The sequence below is a fragment of the Pleurodeles waltl genome, chromosome 4_2 (genome assembly GCF_031143425.1).
Source record: "Pleurodeles waltl isolate 20211129_DDA chromosome 4_2, aPleWal1.hap1.20221129, whole genome shotgun sequence".
NCBI classification, from domain to species: domain Eukaryota; kingdom Metazoa; phylum Chordata; class Amphibia; order Caudata; family Salamandridae; genus Pleurodeles; species Pleurodeles waltl.
Window position 1 is genome coordinate 259,702,303 of NC_090443.1, and position 15,751 is coordinate 259,718,053.

The following is a 15,751-nucleotide window of genomic DNA, read 5'->3' on the forward strand; positions in this document are numbered from 1 at the left end:
GCAGGCACCTAAACCTGGCCTTCAGGAGGCCAAAGGTCCTTTCGATGATCCTCCTAGTTCGCCCATGGGCCTCATTGTACCGTTACTCTGCCCTGGTCCGGGGATTCCTTACTGGGGTCAGTAGCCAAGGCAGGTTGGGGTAACCAGAGTCACCTATTAGCCACACACGTTGTCTCTGTAGCTGCTCCATCACATAGGGGATGCTGCTATTTCGCATCACATAAGCGTCATGCACTGACCCTGGGAACTTGGCATTTACATGGGAGATGTACTGGTCAGCCAAACAGACCACCTGGACATTCATCGAATGATAACTTTTTCTGTTTCGGTACACCTGCTCATCGTCTTTTGGGGGTACCAAAGCCACATGGGTCCCATCAATGGCACCAATGATGTTGGGGATATGTCCAAGGGCATAGAAATCACCCTTCACTGTAGGCAAGTCACCCTCCTCTGGGAAAATGATGTAGCTCCGCATGAGTTTCATCAGGGCAGACAACACTCTACTCAAAATCTTTGAAAACATAGGCTGAGACATTCCAGATGACATGGCCACTGTGGTCTGGAATGACCCACTTGCCAAAAAATGGAGGACTGACAAAACCTGCACCAGAGGGGGAATCCCTGTGGGTTTGCGGATGGGGGACATCAGGGCTGGCTCCAGCTGGGCACACAGTTCATGGATAGTGGCACGGTCAAGTCTGTATCGAAGTATTATATGGCGTTCTTCCATTGTCGACAGGTCCACCAGCGGTCAGTACACGCGAGGATTCCTCCTTCTCATCCCAAGTCCCAGCGGACGGTGCCTAGGAAGGACAACATGGAGCACAGAGTCAGCCAAACCACAGGTACGTACAGACAGCTTGCACAGTTAAAGAATGGCAATGGGTTGAAAGGCGTGTATGTGTGGCAATGCAAGGCCTAGGCCTGTGTGTCGCAGTCAAAATTAAGCCATGTAGGCCCTTGAAATGGCGGCTGCCTGACCTGTGAAGTGGGACAATGGGATGTGAGGTCAATGCGCTGGCGGGGCACACCGTGGCGGTAGGCGGTCGAAGACCGCGGCGCAAAGCCGCATTGGTTAACATTGAACCCTATGGGTTTCAGGAGCCAATGACGAAGTGCGCCGGCGGTCGCGGTACGCACCGCCGCGGTACGCACCGCCGCGGGCGTGACCGCCATTTTCTATCTGCTTAATCACTCGAGACCTGATCATCCACAGGAGAGGACCTATACTGCAAGTGCTGCTGTGACCTCGGTCTGGAAGATACAATGGCTGCTGCGACTGGGGAAAGGGCCCCTGCCTTCACGTCTGAAGAGTTGGAGAAGCTCGTGGATGGGGTCCTACCCCAGTATGCGCTACTCTACGGTCCTCCAGACCAACAAGTGAGTACACCGGGTGCACATGGAATGGGCTATGCCTGTGTGGATTGGGGTGGATGTAAGTTGGTGGGGTGGGGGGCGAATGAGGAGTGCAACGCCCGACAGATGAGAGCATGTGCCATATGGCAAAGTTGGTGGGGGGGGCTAATCACATCTAACATGCAGGTCATTGATGATTTCCTCCTTTCCACCCTGTACATGTCAAATAGGTCAGCGCCCATCAGAAGATCGAGATTTGGCGTGCCATCGCCAAGGAAGTCCGGAACTTGGGGGTCCACAACAGACGGGGCACCCACTGCCGCAAGAGGTGGGAGGACATCCGCCGCGGAACAAGGAAGACCGCAGAAACACTGCTGGGGATGGCCTCCCAACCTAGGAGGGGTGCCAGTCACACCATGACTCCCCTGATGTCCCGGATCCTGGCGGTGGCCTACCCAGAATTGGATGGGCGCTTTAAGACATCACAGCAGACACAAGGGGGTGAGTATCAGCACATTCTCCTATCTTTCTGCACAGTGGAGGCGTCTGGGTGGGGGAGGAGGGCTGTGGGTGACATTAGGCCAGGGCGCTTTCTGTAGTGTAGTCCTCTCCCTTAGGCATGGCCCTGTGCCCCCGGCCCCCACCTCGGTAGGGTGACAAGTACAGCCATTGAAGGTCCAGCATCTCCCATGTGCGCGTTTGACGTCTCTTGGCCTGTTGTCCTAGTCAGTAGTACTGAGTAGTGTACCCCGAATGCGCGGCTTAGTGCATTAGGCTCCTGTGTCTGTCCTCTCCGCCAACGGTGTTGACATTGCATGCACTCAACCTGGTCTTCTTTTTTCTCCCCCCACCCTTTCTCTTCATCTTCTTGTGCATGTGTGCATTAGCATCATCAGGCGGAGGAGATTTGGCATCGGAGCACGAGGGAGCTGCAGGACACAAGGCCCCGGTGGGCCCAGGAACAGACACCGAGGGCACCAGTGATCCGGAGGGCGAGGGGAGCACCACGACGGGGACCGCTGGTGAGAGCAGCGAAAGCGACACGTCCTCGGATGGGAGCTCCCTAGCGGTGGCGGCAACATCCGTGCCCCCCGCCTCTACAGGTACAGCCGCCACCCAGCGCACCAGCCCCGCCCTCCCAGCAGCCCCTCAGTCTTCGCTCCGTGCCGGTTCGCCCAGGAAGGCGCGCGTCTCCTTCGCCCCAGGCACCTCAGCCCCTGCCCCTGTTGCCCCTGCTGCCCTCAGTGCGGAGCTCATTGACCTGGTAAGGACGCTCATTGTTGGGCAGACGACCCTTTTGAATGCCATCCAGGGTGTGCAAAGGGAGGTGCAACAGAGCAATGCGTACCTGGAGGGCATTCATTCGGGTCAGGCTGCCCATCAACGAGCGTTCACTGCTCTGGCCTCAGCACTGACGGCAGCCATTGTCCCTGTTTCCAGCCTCCCTCTTCTTACTGCCTCCAGCCTTTCTCTGTCTCCTGTTCCTCATCCTATCCCATCCACACCATCAGACCAGCCTGCACACACCTCAACACCCAAGAGCAGCTCATCCAAACACAAGCACCACAGATCCCACAAACACTCACCCAAGCAACACCCAGATGCAGACATGCCAACAGCCACTGCCACCCCTGTGTCCCCCTCCTCCTCGTCTCCCTCCTCCCTCCCTGTGACGTCTACACTCACACCTGCATGCACCCCAACATCAGCCAGTGCTTCCATCACCACCTCACCCTCCAGTACAGTCCACACTCGTGCAGTCACCACCCCCACTGCCATTTACACGTCCCCTGTGTCCTCTCCCACTGTGTCTGTCACCCCCTCTTCCAAGACACACAAACGCAGGCAGCCACCCACCCAACAGCCATCCACCTCACGACAGCCTACAGCACCAGCACCTTCACCCAATGACAGCACACCTGACTCTCCTACAACCACCTCCTCTACCTCCACTTCCATCTCCACTTCTCCTACCCTTTACCTTGGCCCTAAAAAACTTTTCCTGGCTAACCTTGACCTCTTTCCCCCCGATGAGCTCCCCCATCCATCTTCAAAGAGTCCCAAGAGCACCGCAGTCACCACCAGCCCAGCTTCGGGGGTCACTGTTGTGCATGGGTTCTGGAGCCCACCCTTTGCCAGCAGTGACACATCGATCAGCAGCAAGGACACGTCCACCCCCCCCCCCCCCCGGCAAGAGGACCCGCAAAAACAAGGGCCGCCGTGCGAGGACCGACAGGGCTGCCCCCAAGGAGCAATGTGCGGCCACTTCACCACCCACACCATCTAGGGGAGGCAAGGGCCCGAGAGCCCCATCAAAGGAGCGGAAGGGCAGCAGGAGCGCGGAGAAGGTGGACCCCACATGCCACATCCCAGCTGGGAAGGAGGACACTAAGGAGGCCAGGAGTCCGTCCCCGAAGGGTCCAGAAACGTCACGGTCCGAGGGCGACTGAGCCGGGAGTCCAGGCCAGGTCTGGCTCCCTTGACCTGCTGGATGAGCACCGCTGAACAGGGCCCGCGGGGCAGAAGAGCACCGCTGAACAGGGCCCGCGGAGCAGAAGAGCACCGCTGAACAGGGCCCGCGGTGCAGAAGAGCACCGCTGAACAGGGCCCGCCGTGGAGAAGAGCACCGCTGAACAGGGCCCGCCGTGGAGAAGAGCACCGCTGAACAGGGCCCGCCGTGGAGAAGAGCACCGCTGAACAGGGCCCGCGGTGCAGAAGAGCACCGCTGAACAGGGCCCGCGGTGCAGAAGAGCACCGCTGAACAGGGCCCCGCCGTGAAGATAGGCACCGCTGAACAGGGCCCGCCGTGGAGATAGGCACCGCTGAACAGGGCCCGCCGTGGAGAAGAGCACCGCTGAACAGGGCCCGCGGTGCAGAAGAGCACCGCTGAACAGGGCCCGCGGTGCAGAAGAGCACCGCTGAACAGGGCCCCGCCGTGAAGATAGGCACCGCTGAACAGGGCCCGCGGTGCAGAAGAGCACCGCTGAACAGGGCCCCGCCGTCTCAAGCACCGCTCCGCTGGGCACCGCTGTCTCGCCACCTCTCCGCTGGGCCCTTCCTGTCAAGCACCGCTCCGCTGGGCCCTTCCTGTCAAGCACCGCTCCGCTGGGCCCTTCATCTCAAGCACCGCTCCGCTGAGCCCTTCATCTCAAGCACCGCTCCGCTGGGCCCTTCATCTCAAGCACCGCTCCGCTGGGCCCTTCCTGTCATGCACCGCTCCGCTGGGCACCGCCGTCTCAAGCACCGCTCCGCTGGGCCCTTCATCTCAAGCACCGCTCCGCTGGGCACCGCTGTCTCTCCACCTCTCCGCTGGGCCCTTCTTCTCAAGCACCGCTCCGCTGGGCCCTTCATCTCAAGCACCGCTCCGCTGGGCCCTTCATCTCAAGCACCGCTCCGCTGGGCCCTTCCTGTCATGCACCGCTCCGCTGGGCACCGCCGTCTCAAGCACCGCTCCGCTGGGCCCTTCATCTCAAGCACCGCTCCGCTGGGCACCGCTGTCTCTCCACCTCTCCGCTGGGCCCTTCTTCTCAAGCACCGCTCCGCTGGGCCCTTCTTCTCAAGCACCGCTCCGCTGGGCACCGCCGTCTCAAACACCGCTCCGCTGGGCCCTTCATCTCAAGCACCGCTCCGCTGGGCACCGCTGTCTCAATCACTGTTTATGGTTCACTGTGCCCACCATGCCTCCTCCTTGACCAGTGGAGACTGTCATCCACCTGATGGACTGTGGCTTTGCACTCCCCAGGATGGTACAGTGGGCAGCCCACCCACTGTAGAGACATTGAGAGACTGTGGCTTTGCACTCCCCAGGATGGTACAGTGGGCAGCCCACCCACTGTAGAGACATTGAGAGACTGTGGCTTTGCACTCCCCAGGATGGTACAGTGGGCATGGTGGCTCCTCGTGGATCTGGCGTCGTGGACTCATGTGGCTGTGGTGCCCCCCCCCTTCCGTTCCCCCTGAAGTGCCTGTAGTTTTTACATCTGATGCCCCTGCAGTGTTCTCTCCAAAGGACTCAGGTCTCCTGTGTGGGCTTTGCCCTTGTTTCTCAAAACTTTGGCCCACGGACATGATGAATTCGTAGGATGTGCAGGACTTGTTACTTCAGTTATACACTGATGTGTATGTCATTAGTTTTGTTCTGAATATCTTTCATGGTTGTACGATAATTTTCAGGAGCTTTTTGGTACATAAATATTTATTCCAAATTTGAATATGTCCTAGCATTTTTCAGGGGTGTTTGGGTGGTGTCACTGTGACTTGTTGCTCTGCATTGGTGTGTACATAGTTGGGGGGGGGGGCGCATATGTGTGTGCCGTAACCTTTCGTCCTCCCCCCTCCCGTGTGTCGTAGGTGCAGTACTCACCGTTGTCGTCTGCGCCGGACTTTGTACTCGTGGTAGATGAGAAGGTAGACGAGAGCAGGTAGGATGTTTAATTCGGGTTCCATGCTGTCCTCCTTCCTCCTGGAGTGCGTAATGGTGAGCGTTTTCCCGTCCGTAGTCTTTTTCCGCCGTGTTTTTATCGGCGGTGCTCCCGCCCCGGAAAAGGTGGCGGATTGGTGAGTTGTGATAGTGTGGGCGGTACATTGGCTGCCGCCTGGCTGTTGGCGGTGACCGCCGCGCTGTTTGTTTGTACCGCCGTGGCGGTCGGAGTGTTAAAGTGGCTGTCTGTGTTGGCGGTTCCCGCCAGGGTCAGAATCCCATATTTTTTACCGCCAGCCTGTTGGCGGGTTGGCCGCCGCTTTAACACCGACCGCCAGGGTTAGAATCACCCCAATAGTGTCATGCTTCATCATATGACCACCTAGCTCCACCCAGGTAGGACAATGCCACCTGGGCGGACTCAACCTCACTGTTAAAGGAACAGGAGGGAGTGTGTAAATTAATTTAATTTCTGGAAAAGGGGATCCAGCTGTGCTAGGGAAATAAAAAACACCTACTCAGATACCCGGGTGAATTTAATAGAGGGTTCTGTGTAGTGTGATTAAAAAGGAATGGAGAACCGGTGTGAGAGCAATGACTCACAAGGTCACCTATCTAAAAGAAGTAGCCAACATGTTTCTGCCCTTGTAATTGAGCTATGAAGGGTCTCTGGGAATTCATCAGGGCGTTGGATCCCTGTTGCATATGCTTCTTAAGCGCTGCAGAAATAATCACAATAGAAAAGGGGATGAGGAAGGGCCTACCTTAACCAAGGGAATACCTGGGGAGGACCTATAGTAAATTGGATAAAAAACAGACCAAAAATAGATAGTGAAAAGGTAATACACAGCAAACCACAACACACGTGACATAATTCATGCAAGCCGCAGGAGTACTGGTTGCAAATTATAAATAGCAGTCGCATCAATGCTAGCTATGCAAGGCGCACAATAGGTACGGAAAGACAATATCTTACCCTAACACTCGAGGCTAGTGGCCTCTGGTATCCTGGAGAGGGAGCATCCCCTTATAGTCAGACTCTAGGGTTCGAGGGAAAAGGCAGAAGGGAAGAACAACAATGAAGGTAGATGGAGAAATACAAAGGAGGAGAAAAGGGGGGTCTCAAGTGAGTGGAATGGAACGGGAGGGGAATAAAAGAGAGAAAAGAGGGTAATCCATAGTGGAGGCAGGGGATGGTAGAGGGTTAAATTAAAAGAAATCAGAAATCAGAAAAGGAGGTGAAGAAAAGTCAAGAGAGTGGGGGAAGAAGTGGGAAAAGGGGACAAAGGGAAAAGAGGGAACGGAGAGAGAGGAGAAAAGGAAGAAGAGGAAAAAGATAAAGAGAAAGAAAAAGAAAAAGAAAGAAAGAGAAAAAATTGGGGAAACATAAAGAGAAAAAGAGAAAAAAAGGGAAAAAAGAGAAAAAATGGGAGAGAAGAGGTCTCTTATCTGTGAATCCAACGTTGGCTGACTCACTGCATCAAAGGTGGGCACTCTCTGTGCGCCTATACCGACCTCTCCTTCAGGACCGCTTGAATGAAGTGGCCTGGTTGTGAGTAGTAGATATAGTGAACTTAATTAGGTAGGATCCCCTATTAGTTTCCCTCCCTACCCTTATTAGTTTTTGCCTTCCCTTCTTTTTCCTTTTTCTTTTTCTTTTTTTTTCCCCTCATTCCTCTTCTTTCACACCTCATCACTCACTTCACCTTCTGTTGTCCCCTTGCTCCTCTACCCCTGGCTCCCTTTATATATTCCTTTTCCCCTTCCCCCTTTCCCTTCCCCCCTTCCTTTCCCCCCCCCATCTCCATCTTCCTCCCTTACCCACCCCTCCCCTCCACCTGCCTCCCCTCTCTCTCCCCCCCTTTTTATCCCCCTTCCCTTCTTTTCCTTTTTTTCCCTTTTTTTCTCCTCTTATGCCCCTTTTTCTCTTCTTTTCTGTTTCCCCTTTCTTCCTTCCCCCCGCCCCGTGCCCCCTTCATACCCCCAACCCACACCCCCCCCACACACCCCACCCCCCTGCTCCTCTTTTCGGCCTCGCCGTACTACAGGCAGCCTGCTGTGCCGCCGGAAAACTACGTTTCCCAGCGACTCGCTCTGTAGGCAGCCAGCATTGCTGCCTGGAAACTATGTTTCCCGGCAACACATGCGGGATGAGCGTCACCGCTCAGCACAAGGGATCTCCCTGAGCCACGGCCGCCCAGCGCGGCGGCTCAGCCGATCCCCTTTGGATCATAACGCGAGGGCAGCGTCAGCTTAGGGCGCTCCCCCATCGCCTATGGCCTCTTCCGGCCCCCGGCATGACCGGGGCTTGGCCGGCCCACATTTGGCCGATAGCCACAAACGAAGGCAGTTCGCAGCACTTCCGGTTCCGCCCACCCCCGGGCCACAACGGTGATTGTCAGCAGCTGTATCTTATCCTACCTAATTAAGTTCACTATATCTACTACTCACAACCAGGCCACATCATTCAAGCGGTCCTGAAGGAGAGGTCGGTATAGGCGCACAGAGAGTGCCCACCTTTGATGCAGTGAGTCAGGCAACGTTAGATTCACAATAGGAGACCTCTTCTCTCCCATTTTTTCTCTTTTTTTTCCCTTTTTCTCTTTATGTTTCCCCAATTTTTTCTCTTTCTTTCTTTTTCTTTTTCTTTATCTTTTTCCTCTTCTTCCTTTTCTCCTCTCTCTCCGTTCCCTCTTTTCCCTTTGTCCCCTTTTCCCACTTCTTCCCCCACTCTCTTGACTTTTCTTCACCTCCTTTTCTGATTTCTTTTAATTTAACCCTCTACCATTCCCTACCTCCACTATGGATTACCCTCTTTTCTCTCTTTTATTCCCCTCCCATTCCATTCCACTTACTTGAGACCCCCCTTTTCTCCTCCTTTGTATTTCTCCATCTACCTTCATTGTTGTTCTTCCCTTCTGCCTTTTCCCTCGAACCATAGAGTCTGACTATAAGGGGACGCTCCCTCTCCAGGATACCAGAGGCCACTAGCCTCGAGTGTTAGGGTAAGATATTGTCTTTCTGTACCTATTGTGCGCCTTGCATAGCTAGCATTGATGCGACTGCTATTTATAAATTGCAACCAGTACTCCTGCGGCTTGCATGAATTATGTCACGTGTGTTGTGGTTTGCTGTGTATTACCTTTTCACTATCTATTTTTGGTCTGTTTTTTATCCAGTTTACATTAGGTCCTCCCCAGGTATTCCCTTGGATAAGATAGGCCCTTCCTCATCCCCTTTTCTATTGTGATTATTTCTGCAGCGCTTAAGAAGCATATGCAACAGGGATCCAACGCCCTGATGAATGCCCAGAGACCCTCCATAGCTCAATTACAAGGGCAGAAACATGTCGGCTACTTCTTTTAGATAGGTGACCTTGTGAGTCATTGCTCTCACACCGGTTCTCCATTCCTTTTTAATCACACCACACAGAACCCTCTATTAAATTCACCCGGGTATCTGAGTAGGTGTTTTTTATTTCCCTAGCACAGCTGGATCCCCTTTTCCAGAAATTAAATTAATTTACGCACTCCCTCCTGTTCCTTTAACAGTGAGGTTGAGTCCGCCCAGGTGCCACTGTCCTACCTGGGTGGAGCTAGGTGGTCATATGATGAAGCATGACACTATATAGTGTGTGAGACCACCTAGTCCGTAAAGGAAATCCCCCTCACAGACCAGACACCACTCCACAGCTCACCCACATTTCACCTCTAGTCGAGGTATACGAGTGGTCTAGTGTCACAATTGATACACTACCGACCTACTTACGTTACAAGAACCCCGTACTCTCATTTGTGATTTAGGAAAGGATACCACACCTCCATTGAAGGAGGCTGCACCTCCAGGCTAGAAGGGGAAGGAGCCTGCACCTCAATTCAAGAAGGGGAAGGAGCGTGCAGCACCAGGCAAGAAGAGGAAGGACCCTGCACCTCCACCCAGGAAGGGGAAGAGGTCATCCACCCCTGCCAGGAAGGGTAATGGATCCACGCCCCATGTAATGGAGGAGACAAAGCCCTCTACTCCAGCGGAGGCTGTCAGGGTGACACCTCCACCACCACTAGCTATCAAGGGACCCCCACCGCCAGCTGATGAATTACAGCCATCAGCAACTGCAGAGGCTGGCCAGGAGGCTCCTCCATGCACAACAACTCTGCAGTCATCAGCAACAGCAGAGGCTGCCCAGGAGGCTCCTCCATCCACCACAACACTGCAGTCATCAGCAACTGCAGAGGCTGCCCAGGAGTCACCACCATCCACCATGATACTGCAGCCATCTCCACCTGCAGAGGCTGCCCAGGAGGCACCTCCATCTGCCGCAACACTGCAGCCATCACCACCTACAGAAGCTGCCCAGGAGGCACCTCCATCCCCCAACACACTGCAGCCGTCACTGCCAGCGGACGCTATGTAGGCCACCCTCCAGGGGATGCTGTACGAGTTGCCCACTCCAGAACCAATGGGAAAGTCACCCACTCCAGAGACTGTGGCCTTGCCCCACCCAGGAAAGAGCAATGGGCAAGTTGCCCCATCTAGAAGCAGTGGGAAAGTCACCCACTCCAGAGACTGTGGCCTTGCACTCCCCTAGAAAGAGTAATGGGCAAGTTGCCCCATCCAGAACCAGTGTGAAAGTCACCCACTCCAGAGACTGTGGCCTTGCACTCCCCAGGAAAGAGAAATGGGCAAGTTACCCCATCCAGAACCAGTGGGCTTGTTCCCACATCCGGCTGAGGTGCCTGCCAATTTGCAAACTGATGACGCTGCAGTGTACTATCCAGATGAAGTCAGGATTCGAGTTGGGCATTAGAGTGTGTCCTGTGGCCATGTGGGCCCTTTGAACATTGGACTGGGCAGTGTCCCTTTCTGTACATGTGTACATATCTGTTTGATCGACAAATCGATTAAGTTATTTAGATGTTGATTTGATTACATTCACTTTCTTCCATTCCTGTTGTCCTTGCATTATTCTGATGTGTTTTGTGGACAAATAGTTTTTCGTGTGCAGCTGGTTGTGTGGATGGTGTATGTGTGTCTGGTGTGTGTCGTGCGTGTGTGTGTGTGTGTCACTCTCGTTTTCCTCCCTCCCTCCCTTGTGTGCTAGGCAGCTGTACTCACCATTGTCATCTTCGTCAGCGTTGGTGCCCCAGATGGAGCATAACGTGGAAGATCATCAGGAAAACTTGCAGTTCGGGTTCCATGGCGGCATTGTTCTTCCCTGTGTCTCCAATTTTGAGACCTTTCTCTTCTGTGATGCGTTTATGCCAGGGTTTTGATGACATTGATACCACCCCAGAAAAGGTGGTGGATTGCAGGGTCAAAATATGGTGGGCGGTACTTTGTCTTTCGCCTGGCTGTTGGCAGCTACCACCATGGTAAGTGTTGTTTCTGGCGGTTAGTGTGGTACATTGGCTGTCTATTGGACTTATCACTGCCATGGTTATAATTTGGAAGTACTTACCACCAGCCTGTTGGCAGTATTACTGCCACTTTATCACTCACCGCCAATGTCATAATGAGGGCCTCTGTATTTATTTCAAAGAAATCTAGGATCGCTCAATATTTTTGGAAAAATCAATGACCTCTGAAAGGATGCCTACAACTCCACAACATTTCTTGGATCTTCCTACAAAAACAAATAAACACAAATTGTTCTTGAATATAGGCATCTAAATTCATTCCAGATTCACACATTACAGCCAAGATTCTCAACACCAACACGTTTTCTTCAACACCTTCCCCTGAAAATTGTTTACATTTGAAAAAGTTGTGCCTTTCCACCATTATGCTTGCCTAATCAGAGAACTGTTTGCATAGTCTTTTAACTGCTTCAATATAAATATTCTACTGTGGTTCTCAAGATTGACCTTGAGGCACAAAGACTATTGGCAAATTATTGAAAATGTGCCAAACTGTCTGGTCAAGACTGCCAAACAAAATCACAAATTTGCGTGCAGGACTGTAACCTGAGACATCAATGGCAACAAGATGTTTTTCGGAAAGAGTTAACCACTGTGATCATTTTATAAGAGGCTTTCCAGAATGAGCCAAGAACAGAGAAGGCTTTGTGCTTTGTATAGACATCAAAACATATCAATTCAAGTTCGTACCTGCACCTAATTGGCACATCATTGCAAGTGAGCCCATCTTGACGCTGTTTGTTTTAATAAGGCTCTCAGGTAGTTTTTGCAAATGAAAAGCTCATCATTGCAAGCGCATCTTCCGTGCAGAATCAATATTCTCTCCGCCCCTTATTCTCAGTTGCCGTGGATCACTGAGGTTCCAGTTACTCAACCACTTCCAAAAGTTCCATGCTAGTATTACTGTGAGGGAGTCAGCCAGAGTGGGCCCAGAACAATCAAAATGAACATCTGCCACACAGTTGTAGTCCCCCCCCCCCCAATAACAGTGGGGCTTGGTCATTTAGAAAGAATACTCGGGCCATTCTATCAAAGGAGTGTGACTGCAATATATTCGGGAAATAAATGCTGCCCAGCATAATCTGAAGCTTGTTCAGCCTCCGAAAGAAAGACATAGCAGTCCTCATTATCTATGCAGATTTACATGACTGCCAATGGTGCCCTAGACTTAATCTAAATCAGGACCTACCTGGAAAATGCTGAGTAGTCAGTGACAGAAAGCTGAACTGTCCATTTCTATTGCATCTTGCCCACCTGCTCACCCATCAGATGGGTCTCTTTAAGGAATGCCACATCTACACCCCTACTCTTCAAGAATGGGAATGGCTTGCAACATTTACTTATGGAGCTCATCCCCTTTTTGTTCCGATAAGAAAGGAATATTTTACCAACCAACTCTTTTTTGATGCATTTCTTTATTGATATTTCCAACAACAATAAAAACATTCCAGTACATAGGCTCCGTGTTTTGCTCCCCGTCTAGTCAACATCATGATCTTTTCTATAAAGCAGTAGTAAATACCACTCCCAAGCTCCGTATTAGATCAGAACCCTAAGGAGGTTCCAGTGCTATCAGACATTTATTGTAAGGGACATTCAATCCCATCTCAAACATGTGGAAGAGTTCAGGAACAAACAGATATAGAGTGTGCAGAGGACCCCCCAATCAATCCCCATGGGTGCGTCTCTGCTCATTGTGAGCATCCGTTCTGGTCAAGCATCTAGATTGTATCCCACCTATGCTCGTAAACTTAATCTCTGTAGTGTTGGGGGCCCTAGGACCTCATGCAATGAAATAAAGGTGACGCAGACACTGTAGCATGGTTGTAAAAACTGGCCCTGGGCACATGCGCCCGGCCCTTTTTTTTTGGCAGGGTCACCTGACTGGTGACGCCTGTGTTGGGTGCATGTGGGTGTGAACGTAAGGCCAGCCCTCAGCCGAGTGGCTGATAAAAACACTAGAACGTGTCCAGCAGGACACTACATCCCTCCCAAACTTTATTGAGGAATGAAACAACAAAGTCCAACCTGTGGGAGAGAAACAAGGAAACAAAATATATATACGAAGTCTCTTCAGGCGGTCCACCTGACCTGCAGCATGGAACAGGTGGAGCTGGGCACTCGGCATGACAGCACGCCTCCGTTGTTCAACCAGACCGCTCTGGACATGAACAGCAGCGCAGATGACATTCGAATACTTCAGTTGCTTGTCCACGACCTCACAGTTTGCCGGGGATTTTTGGTCCGGTCCCGTCTGGGCTCATGTTGTCAAAGTCTATTTACAGCTTCTGATGCAGGTGCATCCGGAGCAGTGGGGAGTCCACTCTACACAGTTCTGGACAGCATTCCGCAATGGAGATTGGTCCACCTTCTAAGACTGCAGATGATGCAACGGCCTGGTGTACCTGGGTGTCCAGCGGCAGAGCAGCAGCAGGCCTCTCTCCTATGCCAGAACTCCATTGAACAGGAGTCTCCTTGAGGCCCTTTGGCGGGCTGCCACGGTACTGTGTAGACTACGCTGGCCTATCACAGGCCCTGCAAAGGTGTCGCAGAGGAACAGCCTACAGGACTACATCCTAATCTTGCATGGAGCCACAAGGGTGGTTGATGCAGGGTCAGCTTGCTCGAGCCGTCAGGATTCAGGTGGTCTGGCCATGGTGCAAAGTCTTTGGGTGACCAGTCTCTGTATGAGACCTCCGTGCTTCCCAATGCCTGTCATTGAGCTGTCTCAGACACCTTTTCTCATTGCAGGATTGCTCTCTCACCGGAATTCGTTGGAGGCCCTTGCCCCTGGATTGCCACGGACTGCTAGGGCTGTGCGGGCCAACGTAGGCCACGCCAAAGGAGTCACTCTGAACTCCCAACAGGGCCAAGACCAAGTCTTGTGCAACCCCAAGGGTGGATGGTCCAAATGGCCTGGTCTGCTCTCATCTGCAGGTGTCTGGTTCACGGGGCTCATGGCAGGTGTTCAGGTGGTATGTTTCCACGCCGCCAGATATGCCTTGTCAGCGTCTGTTCTTGTTGCTGACTCTGGCTCCACTCTGGTGATGCTGTGCTCCTTCGGTGGTTGGGTGATGCACCTCATCATGATGATGATCTGTTTTTTCATCCTTCTACAGATCAAACAGGTGGCAGCGTCTTCATCGTGGAAATATCACTTGATGGACTTCGTGGCCACTGGCACGTCTTGCGTGACCTGTGCAGATGGCGACAGGGATGGCATCGCAGCCAAGCAGCCGGTGACATGTGGCAGGATGGTCGCACTGACAAGCATGGGGGTCCATCCGCATAGCTGTCATGAGTGATGTCTGTTCACCCTGGTGGCTGCCTTGTGCTGATGGATGCCTTTGTATCTCAGTTGTGTTGCTCTTCTTCCTTCCACTTGTGCACCTGTGATGGAGTTGATCTGTGGTGTGACCGGTCTGTCACACGCCTCTCTTCTTCTCGTCCTTTCTTGTTGTGACATAGTGCCACGCTCTCTTCTAGTCTTTACTCCTTGGTGTGGCATAGTGCCACAGTTCTGCTGGGCAGGGTTGGTCAGTTCTGCTGACCTGCTTAATGATGGACCAACGGTGGCCATCTTCTGTTACTGTGTGGCAGACTGGCACAGCCTCTTGTCCTGTGTGTTACGTCACGCTCTTGGGTGCTCTGTCCATCTTCTCGGGCTCCTGCCCACCATGTTGTCAACTTCGGTGGTGCAGCTCTTTGTGCATCTCCGACATTGTCCTTTTTCCTTCTGGACGTCTTTTATGTCACCTGGCATGTCCCTCTCTTGTCTTGCGGTGATGTCCATCACTGCTGAGACATGTGACGTTCTTTCACCGGTAGCAGCGGTCGGCCGCCAGGGGCTGCGCAGTCCATGAGTGCTCTCCTCGTGTCTCACGTGGCATTTGCTTCCATTTCTCACTGTTGTAGCTTGGCTGGGACAGCTGCCGTCTTCTCCTTAGTTGTGCAGCGTCGTACACGTCGTTTCCGTCTTCTGCGCCATTTCCATCCCCGAGCGTGCTGTTGGTCTGGAGCAATCACTTTCTTGGGGTGCTGCTGTCAACTTGCTTTCAGCACACCTTGTTTCCCTGTTAAAATAGAAACAAGGGTGCAGTACCTACGTATGCCACTAGATGCCACTGTGGCGCTACATTGCAGGTTGAAGATATTCTTTCTTCCTACCGAGCCTCTTTGTCCAAAGCTGATTCCATGAGGATCCATGTTGCCAGGGAGTAGTTCATCAGGCCGGAGGGGGCTGCAGGTAAGTGCATTTTTTTCTTTTTCTTGCTTCTCTCTTCTTTTCTTCTTTTTTTTTATTTCTCTTCTTTTTTTTTTCTGTAAAAAAAAAATAAAAACAGCCTTTTATGAGGAGGCAGGGATTCCGTGGTGGGGTCAGCTTTGTTGGTGAAGGCCGTCGCGGGCCTGTTCTACGAGCCCCCCCCTTGGCATCCGACATGTGTTTAAGTGGGGGTGGCCTCCGGGCACTTTTCTTCATCTTTGGTGCCTGTCAGCAATTCTTGCCTTCCATCCACGTGGCTGCAGCAATCTCCCTTCATGCTACGGCCCGTGTCTC